Source organism: Salvelinus sp. IW2-2015, linkage group LG10, assembly GCF_002910315.2.
Source record: "Salvelinus sp. IW2-2015 linkage group LG10, ASM291031v2, whole genome shotgun sequence".
Classification (NCBI taxonomy): Eukaryota; Metazoa; Chordata; class Actinopteri; order Salmoniformes; family Salmonidae; genus Salvelinus; species Salvelinus sp. IW2-2015.
This window is the reverse complement of record NC_036850.1, coordinates 22362334-22376157: the sequence shown is the minus strand read 5'-3', so window position 1 is coordinate 22376157 and position 13824 is coordinate 22362334. Positions and strand designations below refer to the sequence as shown.

The window sequence follows — 13824 nt, the reverse complement described above, 5'->3', positions numbered from 1 at the left end:
CACACACACTTGTCTGTACACATGGGGGAACAAAAACAAACATATTTAAAGACAGATTAATACATGCACACACACCACACCACACACCACACACACACACACACACACACACACACACACACAACACACACACACACACACACACACACACACACACACACACACACACACACACACACACACACACAACACACACACACAACACACACACACACACACACACACACTAACTACAAGGAGGCTGATGAGAGGAGGATGGCTCATAATAATGGCTGGAATGGAGTCAATGGAGTGGTATCAAAAATGTGTTTGATTTGTACATACCATTCCATCCATTACTATGAGCCCGTCCTCCCCAATGAAGGTGCTGCCAGCCGGCGGCCACCTGTACCACATACAGATACTGTACTTGTTTCAAGTCCCTGTTCCTTACCATCAGTACAACCGTCTTCTTTCTTCATTATACTCCCATTCATGGCCGTGAATAAAGGTTGTTTTCATGCCCAGGTATCCATCGTGTCTCCTCTGGAAAAGTGCATGGGGATCTGGAGACTTTACCAGGAGTGAGGTCCTATGGCCTGAGGCCGCTGACGAACAATATGATGTGTACTGCTACGTGACAAGACTCAGGGGTGAGAAAACACACTAGGTTTTGTTCACTCAAATTGCTCTTGAATCACTTTTGTAACACAGAGATGTTGTCATACCTTTGTCTATTTCTTGTCTGTCTATTGGCAGTAGAGTCTTTAAAGATAAGTCAAGGTTGGGCTAGTTTATTATATATACTCTGTCTTAACTATGTGGGAAATGAATGGCAATTGAAAAAGAGGTTTGGCTTTTATCACAAACCACATCGCTGTGGGAGTTGTTTTTGAGCACTGACTGTCCATGTCCTCTCATCCCTTACCTGACTGTCCTCTCATCCCTTAACCTGACTGTCCTCTCTTCTCTTAACCTGACTGTCTCTCTTCTCTTAACCTGATTGTCCTCTCATCCCTTAACCTGACTGTCCTCTCATCCTTAACCTGACTGTCCTTCTCATCCCTTAACCTGACTGTCCTCTCTTCTCTTAACCTGACTGTCCTCATCTTCTCTTAACACTCACCCACCCACCCATCAACCCACACCCACTCTCTCACTCACCCTCTCACTCAGTCTTCACTCGCTCGCATTATCATTCACTCTCACTCACTTGTTCGCTTGCATGGTCACTCACTCACCTTCTCTCACTCACTCAATCACTCACCCACCCATTCAGTCATTCACTCACTCACTCACTCACTCTTTGCTTGCTCGCATGCTCACTCACTCACCCTCACTCACTCAACCACTCACTCAACCACTCACTCACTCACTCACTCAAATCTTTTTTGTTTCCTGAAGTGGACATCTTGCTTCTTGCCAATGAAACTGGATTGAACATCACAGAGATAGAAGAGTCTTTGGTTAACCTCACATCCATCACTGATTTGCTGAGGCCTGGTAAGAGCCATTGTCTTCACTTGCCTTTAATAAGCATTTTATGGAATTCTACACTATAAATATATATATATACACTGTATATACATTACTGAAATATGTAAATCMCTTTTCTTTCTYTCTCTCTCTCTGACTCTCACTCTCTCTCCACAGTCCTGCCTTCCATCACTCCTCCCATCTCTGTGGAGTCCTCAGGCTCCGCAGAGATTCCCAGCGGATCGTCTGGTCTGAGTAGTGAAGATCCGTCCGGCTCGGGGCTGAGTGGAGACGGATCGGGAATAACGGTCACCTTCTCTTCAGGGAGTGGCAGTGTTTTATCCGGTTTGGGCTCTGGGGGTCCTCAGGAGGCTGGAGAGGGAATCACTGGGATCCTCACCTTCCCCTCAGAAATGGGATTGGGAATGTTCAGTGGCAGTGAGTTCCTGTCGGGATGGGGAAGTGGCTCCGGTGTCAGTTCTGAGGAGAGCGGCTCTTCGTCTGACAGYTCCAGCAGCTCTGGGGAAAGTGGGGGGTGGTCTGGAATGTCGTCCGGCTCCAGCTCTAGTTCCAGTGAGGAGTTGTCTGGAATGTCGTCCGGCTCCAGCTCTAGTTCCAGTGAGGAGTTTTCCGGATTTCCCTCAGGATTCTTTCCCTCAGGATTCTTTCCCTCAGGAGGCTCCAGTGGTCATTCGGGAGAGGAGTCGGGAAGCGGAGACACTCAGGTCCTGCTGATCGATGGGAAACTGATGGAGGTTTCCACCTCTCACACACACAAAGAGAAGGAGCTGGGTGGAGGGGGCCTGGAATTCAGCGGTTCGGCCTCAGGCAGCAGCGGCTCAGGGTTCTTCCCTGATGTGACCTTCTTGGGGTCAGGGTTTACCGACCTCACGGGGTCAGCCTCAGGGGAACAGGAGGCCTCTGGGTCTCTCCACTACGGCTCCGGAAGCGGTGATATCAGCGGTTCGGCCTCAGGCAGCAGTGGCTCAGGGTTCTTCGCCGAGTGTGAACTTCTTTGGGTCAGGGTTTACTGACCTCACGGGGTCAGCCTCAGGGGAACAGGAGGCCTCTGGGTCTCTCCACTACGGCTCCGGAAGCGGTGATATCAGCGGTTCGGCTCAGGCAGCAGTGGCTCAGGGTTCTTCCCGAGTGTGAATTCTTTGGGTCAGGGTTTACGACCTCACAGGGTCAGCCTCAGGGGAACAGGAGGCCTCGGGGTCTGGGTCTCTCCACTACGGCTCCGGAAGCGGTGATATCAGCGGTTCGGCCTCAGGCAGCAGTGGCTCAGGGTTCTTCCCGGGTGTGACCTTCTTGGGGTCAGGGTTTACCGACCTCACAGGGTCAGCCTCAGGGGAACAGGAGGCCTCGGGGTCTCTCCACTACGGATACGGAGCGGGAAGAGGTGGATACGCATCAGGGTTCGGAACGTCGGGCTTCCCATCCGGGGACATGTCTGGAATCTCCAGATCCTCCACCAGCGATGAGGAGGACAGCGCTGTCACCTTCCTGACTAATGACTTCATGACAGAGGTTTCCAAGGCGACCACGGTTTCCATGGAGCTGGGGGCTGGGCCAGTGCAGTTCAGTGGGCAGGGAAGCGGGTCCCACACAGGGAACGGTGCTGACCACCCAACCCAGGCCAGCGGTGTCTCATCTGGGGCACACTCTGGAGATCTGCTCCCTGTGGTGCTGTCCTCTCCGCCCAGCAACAGGGAGCTTATGGAGGGCACAGAGGGGCCAGAGGAGGCCATGGCTGGCGGGGCTGAGCTGGGGGAGACCACCAGCYAGTTTTACATGACCTTTGCCCCCAACCTTGCTCCCGCCGGATTGGCTGCCCCAGCCATCTCCCTGCAGACCCCTGCCGTCATGGAGGAGCCATCCTCAGAGGAGGGTGAGTCAGCACACTTTCAGTCGACTCCATGTTCATTGCTATGGACAGTTAAAAGAACGTTTGTTTGGCTGTTACGCTGTAGAGCCAACAGACTTATTTAAATGATGTAAAGTGGCATGGTGTTTTTATTGAAKGGGCCAATCAGAAATGTCACCCTATTCCCTATATAGTGCACTAAATAGGGAGTATGGTGCCATTTTGGTGCAAAGGTACACACTGTATTGTATTCATCCTAATTGTATTCATGCTTAGGTATCCCTAACCCATGTGACCCTAACCCGTGTGGTGCTGGGTCATGCTCAGTGGAGGATGGTGTTAGGCTGTGCCAGTGTCCGCCCGGGAAAGTGGGAGAAGGGTGCCAGTATGGTGAGTCCTGATGCAGGGGTATCATTATCTCTCATTATCTCTCATTATCTCTCATAAGATGTCTTTGTTCCTTCGTTCCTAGCAAAGTCTTCGTTCCTATCTGCACATCTCTCTTTCTGATCCATTCTGATGTCCTCAGAAGTGTTGTAAATGTTTTACTGGAAAGTAACACACCTCAGTAAAGAAAGTTTCTAGCAATGCTTTTCTCATCTCTCTACGGTATGCCTGGACATCAGTCCCTCTGTCATGATTAGGGTTGCGAAATTCAGGGAATGMTTTTTCTGAAATCCTGGTTTCCCAGAATCAGAAGGGAATAAGCAGGAAATCCGGAATCTTCCGACCAGGATTTCTGGGAAACCAGGGAATTTATTGAAAGTTCCTGGGATTTTGCAACCCTCTGTCCGATGCTACTATCTGATACTGTACATATTCAGACATTTAGCAATATTCTGTAGGCTGTATTTTTTATATTTTTATATGTGATTCACTAACACTAACAATGCATTTTGTTCCCACTTTTTCCTGTCTTGATGTACTGTATGTTTTGTGTTGTAGTGTGATGTTTTGTCCTGTTTTGCCTGCACCTGGTTTTGGGTCTCTCATTCGTGTTTGTCAGACAGTCGCGGGGTCTTTGGCGTGTATGTGTGTATCGTGTCCTTGCCTCGAGGTCTCAGGATCTCCACCATACTCATTTTCACTCCATCCTGTGTTGTTTTTGTTGTGCTGTTGCCTAGGCTACAGTAAGCCTACCCAACTGCAAAAGTGGTTGAAAGGACATCATTATGATGCCATTTCAGACAGATTGCTTGTTCTATTCTCTTTCCTACTGCATGCCTGCTAACCCCTGGTACGCCTACCAACATCCTGGTGCATACTGGGTACATGCTGGGACATACTTGGAACTTCTGCTTATATGAATCTGAACACAAGACTGCCCAAAGAATGAATTACTCTCTCTAGTCATTCTATTTCTATGGGTATGCCTCCCAAAAGTAGCTGATCCAGACTTAAAGTTACTTCAGATCTTAATACATTTAATATGATAAGTATCTGTCTTCTAAACTGTATGAATCAGAAGTTCAACATTTATGAAAAAAATAGTGTAAAATGTTGTGTCTGAAGAAAGGTTAAATTACAGGAGTGAACATCATTGAGATGATTATTCATCTTCCTTTCAATGATGATCTGACACAGTAAGTCTGAATCACCATGTTGCAGCATCTCAGTGTTCCGATTCCATGACTTCCATGATGTTGTGTCCCAGCTCCCCCCTTGCCAAGGCAACTACTCCTTCACCCCCTGAGGCACCAGTCTCACCCCGCCCCCCCTTTTTTGCAGAGGTTGATGTGTGCCATTCCAACCCTTGTGCCAATGGAGCCACCTGTGTGGAAAATGCAGACTCTTACAAATGCTTATGCCTGCCCAGCTACGGAGGGGACCGCTGCGAGATGGTACGAGGTCGGCTTCAGCTAATGTTTACTAACAAACAACAACCTCTCAAAAACAACAGGAGTCATAAGGATGCAAAGGAAACTGTTATCGCTGGCAGCTTGCATCATAGCAGGGCTGCGTTCAGGGACAAATGGCCGAAAACGTTTTAAATGGAAAACCCCAATTAGGGTTATCATCGGCCAAGTTTGGGTATACTTCCTCTATTTCAAAAACGTTTTCTCCTGTTTGTGCATGCTGAACGTGACCCAGGTGTGGCAACTTACCCCAGAATCGTAAGTTGATTGTAGGCACAGATCTAGGATCAGCTTCCTTTTGCCAAATCCTTACCATTAGGGGTAAAAACGCAAAACTGACATTAGATCCTTGTGAGCAAAACATTTTTGCGGCCCCCTTAACAGAGGAATCATTAAAAATAAAATCTACAATTAATTCCGCAATTCTACACATTTTGCTATGGGTTGTATAGAAAATGTTGTAGTTTTTAAAGCAAGTTTGCTTGAAATTCTGCGTCTTTTGCCATGGGGCGGAGAGACTAATTAGCAGTTTACAGCAACTTTCCTGCATTTGTACACATTTTGCCATAGGGTAGAGAGAAATGTTTGCAGTTTTTAATATGATATTTCAGTGAGAGTGATTAACAAAATCAATGAGGGAGCCTCGGTCTGTAATTCAACTGTGATTTACAAGTTTAGATAGCTGCTGGATTAATTTACCAATAAAAATGGTTTGGCTGACACGGGCTAATTGAGTAACTGTCAGTGAATGACGTAACAAGAGAAACTGTTGATGCACAACCACATGTAGAAATTGCACATTGTGTATTCTTTTTTTCTTACCCCTTTTTTCTCCCCAATCTCATGGTAGTCCAATTGGTAGTATTACAGTCTTGTCTCATCGCTGCAACTCCCGTACGGACTCGGGAGTGCGAAGGGCCATGCGTCCTCCGAAACACAACCCGCACTGCTTCTTGACACAATGCACATCCAAACCGGAAGCCAGCCGCACCAATGTGTCGGAGGAAACACTATACACCTGGCGACCTGCACTGCGCCCGGCCCGACACAGGAGTCGCTAGTGCGCCTGCCAGCCAAACCCTCCCTAGCCCGGATGACGCTGGGCCAATTGTGCACCGCCCYATGGGCCTCCCGGTCGCGACAGAGCCTGGGGTCGAACCCAGAATCTCTGCAATKCAGTGCCTTAGACCACTGTGCCACCCGGGAAGCGCATCTTGTGTATTCTAAGTGTCAACAGTAAGTTAAGACCCTGACTGATCCACGGGTCTAAAGGGGTATAGGGGCATCCGTAGTCTAGGGGCAAWGTCATCATACTGCTCCCTGTCCTTGTATCTTATATATATATATCTTATATATGCTTATATCTGGTGGGTGGATTTTCTCAGCCAGGTCTACACACAAAACAAGAGGTTCTGTATAATGCCAAATAATGGTTCTTTGGCTTGTAACCATAGTGGATCCCTTTTTGGTGCTATATATAACCTTTTTTTGAAGGTTTTATAAAGAACCATGCTCATAAGGTTCTAAATGGAACCTTTATGGTGCTATAAAAAACAATTTCCTAAGGTTCTATAAAGGATCTATATAGCACCAATAAAGGGTTCCGCTAYGGTTTAAAGCCTTTTTGGGGCCACATAGAACCCCATTTTTATGGTTCTTTATAGGACCTTGATGGAGAATAGTTATATAAAGAACCTTTGTTAGTGTAAAAGGTTCTTTGTAGATCCTTTTGAAGAACCATACATGTTGTTTTATTATATTGTTGAAATTCCTGCTGCGTTATTATTGTTTTCGCTGACACGTTGAGTTAGGTGTGCTAGCTCTGGGAGTCACTAACGAGAGAATTGACAACCACTGATTTAGTAAGCAGTCAAATGTTCTCAATTGACACAAGTTCATACATGAGTCTTTTACAAGACACTGTCACTGGCCATAGTCATATTTAACACAACAGATTAGATCAACTGGAATGACACTCACAGTTGTACAAAAAGCTATGGGCAAGCCACGCCCCAAAATATTCTAATGAATACATTTTAATTATCACAAAACTGCAAAGAACCATTGAAGGGCTCAAATGGTTCTTTGAGTCATTATGGTTCCACATAGAACCATCACCCTTCCCAAAGAACCCTTGAGGAACCTTCTTTTCTTAGTGTGTAGTTCTGTTGCTGCTCCTAGCAAGCAGGTGTATGGAAGTAGCTGAAGAAGCCATTTTGTGAAATTGTTTAGTCATGTAGGTGTGGTGAAGGAATGAATGAAACCTTGAACGGTACAGTGAAGGGAAAAAAAGGTATTCACCATGTTCTGTAAACAAGTATACAGAGTTACATTTCCCTACAGCAACTCTTATTAACTGTTGGGAGGGGCTCACTACAGAAACTCTCATTAACTGTTGGGAGGGCCTCACTACAGAAAACTCTCATTAACTGTTGGGAGGGCCTCACTACAGAAAACTCTCATTAACTGTTGGGAGGGCCTCACTAGGCTGACTATTTAAATGATTTGTTGTATATTTTAAAGTATCACAACCAATTATTATTTAGTTAGACTACCCAAAGGACCCCGTGTGCTAATTTTCCAGGTGTTTTTCGTTTGTGCTTTAGTTTTTTTAAAACACAAATGCATTATAGAAAGAACACATTTTCTGCATTAACAACTGTACATTTTTGGCTTGTTTTGCAGAACAACAACACGTTGGCTAAAGCAGAATGTTTTGGTCACCAAACCCTGTAGTTGAGGGTTAAATGGATGCTTGATGAATGTTTCACCCATTCCAAAAAATTTCATATACCTCAAAGTGCCAGTGTTCTCAAGCAGTGAATCAAGTTGTATTAATAGGTCCGGAAAACCAGTATTTTCACTAATGTGCAGTAATATTTATCACACCATAGGTTGGACTGAAGAAATCAATGATTGTAGTTGGACTAATAATGGAGCATAGAAAATGGCAGCAGTTCTAGAACAAACACAGCCTCCATAAAACCTCTATGGTGTCATATGGTGTTGATCAGCATTCCCTCCTATCTAATGTAAATGTATTTGGAGTGTCTGTAATAAACCGGGGCTTCTCCGGGGTGTGGTATCCTCTGTCTCATTATCGCCCCCTGCTGTTGACGACACAGACGAGCAGGATTGTGAGGAGGGGTGGACTAAAGTTTCAGGCAACTGTTACCTGCACTTCCCGAGAGAGAGACCTGGCTGGACGCCGAGCAGCGCTGCCGAGACCTCAGCGCTCACCTGGTCAGCATTCATCACCCAGAGGAACAGCACTTTGTCAACTGTGAGTAAAGGCCTGTGTGTGTGTGTGGTGTTGTGTGTGTGGCTGTGTGTGTGTGTGTGGTGGTGTGTGTGTTGTGTGTGTGGAGTGTGTGTGTGTGTGTGTGTGTGTGTGGTGTGTGTGTGTGTGTGTGTGTGTGTGTGTGTGTGTGTGTGTGTGTGTGTGTGTGTGTGTGTGTGTGTGTGTGTGTGTGAGAGAGAGGAGAGAGAAGAGAGAGAGAGAGAGAGAGAGAGAAAGAGAATATCCCTTCACTCTTTCCCCCCTCAGCCACCGACGGCCAGGGCTACCAGTGGATTGGGCTCAATGACAAGACAGTGGAGAAATGACTTCCGCTGGATAGAACGAGCACACACACTGGTGAGTCAGGCAGACAACACAGAAACAGAAGAAAAGTGGGTTAGCACAGAAAATAGTCCCCACTCAAGTAGCATCTCCCCAGTGGTTCCCAACATTTCCTTTCCCGGGACCACCAGAATCACACTCGGTAGCCTACCGCATCATTTAACTGTTCATACTGTAGTAGACCATACCGCAATTCATACACTGATTCACTATACCTGTAGACACCTAACACCGCATCATAACGTTCATACTGTAGCCTACCGCATAACTCACACTGATAATCACAATACTGACCGGTCACTGTACATCATACTCATGTACACATACTCTCTACCTGTAGATCCTCACACCTGAAATTGCATACTGTACACTGTACAAATCATACACTGTTCATACTGTACCTGTGATACATCATACACTGTTCATCTGTAGCCATAGCATCATACACTGTTCATACCCTGTCTCTGATACATTCTGAAATCTGCATCTATAAAGCTCAACTACCTACCTTCTCCTGATTTCTCGTTTTTACATTGAAAACAAGAAACCAAACAGAAACACATAATGGTCTTTGTAACTCCTACCAATGTTGCTCTCCTCACCCCTCAGCAATTGAGGAACTGGCGGGAACCGAGACAGCGGATAACTACTTTAACTCTGGAGAAGACGAATGTGGGATATGATCTGGCACGGAGAACGGCCAATGGAACGACGTTCCCTGCAACTACCACCTGCCCTCACTGCAAGACTGCCCAGAATACAGTATGGGTCCAGGGGTTAGGTTCGGAGAATTGATGTTCTGAGAGTCTGGCATGCGGGCACTGGCATTGTAGTCGTCTAAAAACTCATTTTAATGTACCTTCGCCATAATAATGTGATGTTATCTATTAGTATTCGCTATGCTGAAGTGTGGTTATCAACTCATTCATGTTATTGGTATTAACTGCATAGGAGGTACCCTTCCAAAATAACTAAGCTTACAACATTGCTGAATTAAATATAGTCTTTTCTTCCATTTTTTCAGTATTAGTAAGTTTTGGATGGATTGATTAGATTTGTTGATTGATTGATTTATCTGATCATTGTTCCCCAGTCTAACGGTCGGTCGCACCAGCCATGAGTGTGGAGAATGCCAAGAGATGTCGGCAGCAGGCTGAGCAGTTATACTGTCTGGGTCCATCAATCCGCTTACCAGCTGTAACAGGCCTCCTACAGCAGGCCACCCTGCTGTGGTTGCCGCTGCATGACAGACGACAATGGAGAAGCCACGGATGGCCAATGTGATGGGCGTGAGTCTGTAAACACACTCTTTTTGCTCTTCAACACTCGTATAAGCATACCTGTAGGTCCACAATTTGCACACTCTGCTATTGAAGAACGTGATCAGTAGAAGACGTGTGGAAATCGAGGCGTATCCTCTGAATAGCGATTTGACCGAAATGTCACTGTCATTTCAGTAGAAAGCTCTGCATTATTGGATATTTTGTCTGATGACTATTGAAATGACTTTTGATATTCATTGAAGGTAATGTATGAATCTATGAAGTAATGTTTGTGTTCTTTGGCCACAATCAAGCAGGCCGCTACCACCGCAAGTAACAGAATACAGCGCAGATTGATCAAGACAGGCGAAGGAGAATCACGCCGATGCAGCAAAGCACTAAAAACATGAGAAATTAAAGGGGAGAGATCTGTTGAAGATAATTTATTATATATAGGAACATTTACAGAACGACAGAAGCCATTCTTCTAAAAGCTTGACTAACTGGGAGACATGAGAAAAAAAAAAAAAGAGAAACAAAAAAAAAAAAACAAATAAACGAAAAAACAAGTACGAACTAAACTTAGCACAAATTAAAAAAGAAAACAAAAAAAGAACTAAACCCAACAAAACGAAAAAAAAAATAATATAAAAGACAAATGAGAAATAAAAAAATTGTAAATAAGAAAAAAGAAATAACGAAAGATTGCAAGAAAGAACAAAAGAAGAAAAAAAGAATCAACAAAAATCAAGCATACTACAAGAAAACAACACCGTATTATTGAAGTGAATGATCCCACCTTGTACATGAAGACCAAATCAACTCTAGAGCCAGTGAACTTGTCTTTTCAGTTTGGTCGCTCTCTGACTATTTTTTAAAAAAGTAATATAAGCCATTATGTAAATGTATGTTTTTGTCATTCTTGTCCCAAAATAATGACATGTTTTCATTATATATAAGAGTTGTTTATTGTTTGGAGTAATGTTATATTATTATTATAATAATTTGTTGTTTGTGGATTGGGATGCCGTCGATAAGGTGTGAGTTGTTGCTGAAATACTTGTTCCATGTCGCCAACTAGACTGGATTATGGAGCACGCCGTGTAGGGGGAAGTTTCCGCTGACACTGATCTTGGGTCAGTTTACTTTTCCTCCCACTAATGGTTAAAGTTAGGGTTGGTGGAGGGAAGCTGATCCTAACTCTGTACCTAGGGGAAACTTCACCCCGGAGCATGTACTCATAGACGGTGTCATCAATCAGACTCTCTAGTCTGTTCTAGATCTTTGCCAAACCAGACAGTGTGTGTTAGAATTTACCACCCAGAGGTAAAACACCCAATCTGGATCAGCCGTAGATTAGTGGGGGTTTGGACGACGTCTATGAGCCAAGCAGAGGCTGGTGAAATTCACCCATGAGGAGATACTAGACAGTCAGAAGTATGTTTGTATTCTGGAGGGCCTATGTAATATACACTCACTATGGGAGATGGAATAGGTCTAAAAATCCATGAAGACTGTGATTTGATAGAAAGTCTATTGAGTTACTTTTGTGCGCTGTTAGCAGCGTGTTAGCCTAGCGCTGTTAGCCTAGCGCTGTTAGCTAGCGCTGTTAGCCTAGCGCTGTTAGCCTAGCCATGTCCGGTTGTAGCAATGATGAGCAAGATGAAGATAAAGGGGATGAGATCTTGTGCATATACTCACCAAACAAGCATTTATGAGTCACCAAATTGTCACCTATCTTGAAAATTGTAGATGCTAAAGGGGAAAACAATTACTATAATTTGTCAGATGTCTTCATACATCAAAAGTGTGTTGTGTCAACGAGGAAAATCTTTTACGCTTCAATTGCAAATATCAACACTTTTGAGGAATAAAAATGTCTGAGCGATTTGATTGTTGGTGGTGAACGACTTGTCACCTTTACTGCAGTGGGCTAAATCAGGGTCACATAAATCTACTTTGAAACAAAAGTATACACCTCACACACATGGTTATGCTTAAAAGAAAGAAGACACCAGTACCATGTCACATATAGAGTTGAAATGTATTAAATGTTGAGTTTGAATCCCAATATTACACTTATATACATCACAGAAAACTGAAATATAACAAAACTGTTTGACATAGAAAACTGATTTGTTCAAATAATGCTTATTAATTATGAAAATGAAAAAATATGAATAACATTCCACCCATGAGGCCACTAGGTCATTTGACTGCAGGAAAGGGCACGGGAGGGGATAATAAGGGAGATATTATTTATTTAATCTCTGTCATAAAGAGAAAGCTAGCGGGACACAGCAGCCTACTGTGTCGCTCTGTATTTCAAACCTACATCAGTTGTAGAGCAGAAGGAAGCGAGAAAGTGCCTGATGTGAATAATACACAGCAATGCTAGAATCTCTGCCGCCACACTGGAGAGGCAACACATGCAATCTACTGAGGCTGCCCTCAAATAAGAGAGTGAAAGAGGACTCAACTTCTCAAATAAGAAGAGAGGGATCAACTTCTCAAACAAGAGAGAGAGTACTCAACTTCTCTCTCAGGTTCAGTAGTGGACAGGTAGAATAAAAAAAAAACAGGGTTGGGGTCAATTCCATTTCAATTTCAGTCAGTTAATTCATTGAAATTCACTGTATTTATTTCCTGAGGGATTGGAATTGAATCGGAATTGACCCCTTGGTTTGTCAACGTTGTTGGCCTAAGCAGGACCAAACGGATGAATGTCATTGGTCGGTTTGACACTTTTGTCATCTCACACAAGGCTGTGCAGTGCATAGCAACTCCGTGGGACCAGTTTAAACAACTGCAGTAGCTTTCAGATCAAATGTTTCTCTTCATTGTCTGTTTTGTTTCACAGAAARATCTCAGCAGACACATTTACTTAAACTCCAGATCCATGGCCATTTRAATCGCTTGTAGTCCTTCAGTTTTGTATTGTGTGCATAACCTGCTGTTATATCTGATGAACATATAGATGCTTCATTCATTGTTTATGTTTACAGGAGGCTGTGCCTCCTCCTTCAACACACCGTCATATGTCTTGCTGGCCAAAAGCTTCACCTGCAATCATAAACCATATACCAATCAAAGAGATGACTGAGAGGTTCCACAAAGAACAGGCTTAAAGCAATTCTCTACCTGGAACTTCCGATGACAGAAGTGTCATTTAAAGTTCCACACACCTTTGCTTTTTACTGTACCCCTACAGGGCTGAAAGTATTAAGAGCTTTTAGAAGATAATAACACAATGCCAGGTCTAGTGTATAAAATCAAAAGGACTGAAATGCCTCCTGGCATTGCTGAGGGATGATTGTCTCCAAAGCAGCTGAAGCAACTTGACAAAGGGGTGTAGAGCAGTGTTTAGCAACCTTTTACTACCAGTGATTGGCAAACGATGACACCCTTGACAACTAACCGCTTGAGGGACCTATCAGCCACGTCCCAGGGAAAGGTGCCGGTCCACGGACCAGAGGTTGAGAAACACTGGTGTAGAGCACTCCTGMAACTCCCCCGACTCTGCCATCTGTTTAGGGTTGTGTACTGCACAAAACAGGAGCAAGATGTTCTGAAATGGAGCACGGGATCAGTTACCTGAACACTTCTCCTGTTTTCTTCTGTTTCCCACTAGGCACTAACTGGTTGAATCAACGTTGTTTCCATGTCATTATAACAGCAAAGATCTACATTATAACAGCAAAGATCTATGTGATGACATTGAATCAACGTGGAAAACTGATTGGATTTGCAAAAAGTGATCAA

General features: G+C 44.4%; 2 pseudogenes; both read left to right on the top strand.

Moving 5' to 3' along the window:
* LOC111969156 (aggrecan core protein-like) overlaps positions 1–2605 on the top strand; it is a 16370-nt pseudogene extending 13765 nt beyond the window's left edge.
* A 49-nt stretch (positions 2606–2654) lies between these two features.
* On the top strand, positions 2655–9595 carry LOC111969155 (neurocan core protein-like; annotated as a pseudogene).
* The last annotated feature ends 4229 nt before the right edge of the window (positions 9596–13824 follow it).